Below are 1,770 nucleotides of genomic sequence, written 5' to 3' on the forward strand. Positions count from 1 at the left end.
AGCCACTTCTTAAAATGTTCAGAACAGAGTCCAGACCCTCATAGTGGTTCTCATGGCCCTTGGTGATCTGGATAACACCCCTATCATACACCCCCTTCTCACTGCCCCGCCCCAAATCTTCATTTCAGCCATTCTGTTCTCTTTGGGTCCTTAGATCTGGTGTTTCTCCTGCCCAGGCTTTCTCATATACTGTTCCCTCCTATTGGGAAACTCCCTTCCATGCCTTTCCCCCAGCCTGTCCTGCAGGTCCACCAGCCCTACCCTGATTACAGCCCCCTCCTCCCTCAGTTCCTGCTCTCCAACCCAAGGTGACCTCTGACCCCCTCTAACTGGCTTGGGAAGCTCCTCTTGTAACCACCCAGTGGGTTATCAAGGCAGGGGAATTGCAGTGGAGAAAGAGTTTACGCAGAACTGACTGAACAGGAGACCGGAGTTGTTTTTTTGTTTGTTGGTTTTTGTTTTTCTTTTGAGATGAAGTCTCGCTCTGTCGCGCAGGCTGGAGTGCAGTGCCGTGATCTCGGCTCACTGCAACCTCCTCCTCCCAGGTTCAACCCATTCTCCTGTCTCAAGACAGGAGTAGCTGGGACTACAGGCATGCGCCACCACACCTGGCTAATTTTTGTATTTTTAGTAGAAATGGGGTTTTACCATGTTGGCTAGGCTGGTCTTGAACTCCTGATCTCAGGTAATCAACCCGCCTTGCCCTCCCAAAGTGCTGGGATTACAAGCAGGAGCCACCGAGACTGGAGTTTTTTTATTATTCAAATTAGTCTCTTGGAGCATTTAGGGGCGAGGGTTTTTCAAATGTAGTTTAGAGGAAGGGTGGTGGGGGCGGCTAGGGAACGGGGCCTGCTGCTGACTGGTTGAGGCTGCAATGATTAGGGTGTGGGAAATGATCCTGCATGCTGAGTCACTTCTGGGTGAGGCTGCAGAGCAGTTGGCAGGTCCAGGTGGAACCATAGGTGTCAGACACACAAAAAACCTGAAAAGATACCTCAAAAAAGGCCGGGCACAGTGGCTCACACCTGTAATCCCAGCACTTTGGGAAGCTGAGGTGGGTGGATCACCTGAGGTCAGGAGTTTGAGACCAGCCTGGCCAACATGGTGAAACTCCTGTCTCTACTAAAAATACAAAAACTAGCTGGACGTGGTGATGGGCGCCTGTAATCCCATCTACTCGGGAGGCTGAGGCAGGAGAATCGCTTGAACCCAGGAGGCGGAGGTTGCAGTGAGCCGAGATTGTGCCATTGAACTCCAGCCTGAGTGACAAGAGAGAAACTCCATCTCAAAAAAAAAAAGACATCTCAAAAGGCCAATCTTCATGAAGAGCCAGGGGTTCCACAGGCGAATGGAGCCCCAGCAGCCCCCTCAGCCCTGCGTGCCCATGTACTGGTCTTCTCCCTGGCTCTATACTTAGTGTTCAAGGGGTTGCAGCAAGACGGGGCTTGGGCCACAGAGCTGCGCCTGGCTTTGCTGCTCCACAAGGGCACTGTGGCTGTCAGCCTGTCGCTGCAGCTGCTGCAGAGCCACTTGGGGTTACAGGTGGTGGCTGGCTGTGGGATCCACTTCTCACGCATGACACTTCTAGGCATCCGGATGGGTGCGGCTCTAGCAGTCAGCAGGGCCTCTGCGCCAGCTGGCCCAGTCTGTGCTGGAGGGCATAGCGGCTGGCACCTTCCTCTATATCACCTTTCTGGAAATCCTGCCCAGGAGCTGGTGACTTCTGAGCAAAGGATCCTCAAAGTCATTCTGCTCCTAGCAGGCTGTGCC

The 1,770-nt window shown here is 53.3% G+C and overlaps 1 pseudogene; it reads left to right on the forward strand.

Moving 5' to 3' along the window:
- Positions 1 to 1,311: 1,311 nt before the first annotated feature.
- On the forward strand, positions 1,312 to 1,758 carry LOC113222627 (annotated as a pseudogene).
- Positions 1,759 to 1,770: the final 12 nt, after the last annotated feature.

The sequence above is a fragment of the Piliocolobus tephrosceles genome, unplaced genomic scaffold (assembly GCF_002776525.5).
Source record: "Piliocolobus tephrosceles isolate RC106 unplaced genomic scaffold, ASM277652v3 unscaffolded_32348, whole genome shotgun sequence".
Classification (NCBI taxonomy): Eukaryota; Metazoa; Chordata; class Mammalia; order Primates; family Cercopithecidae; genus Piliocolobus; species Piliocolobus tephrosceles.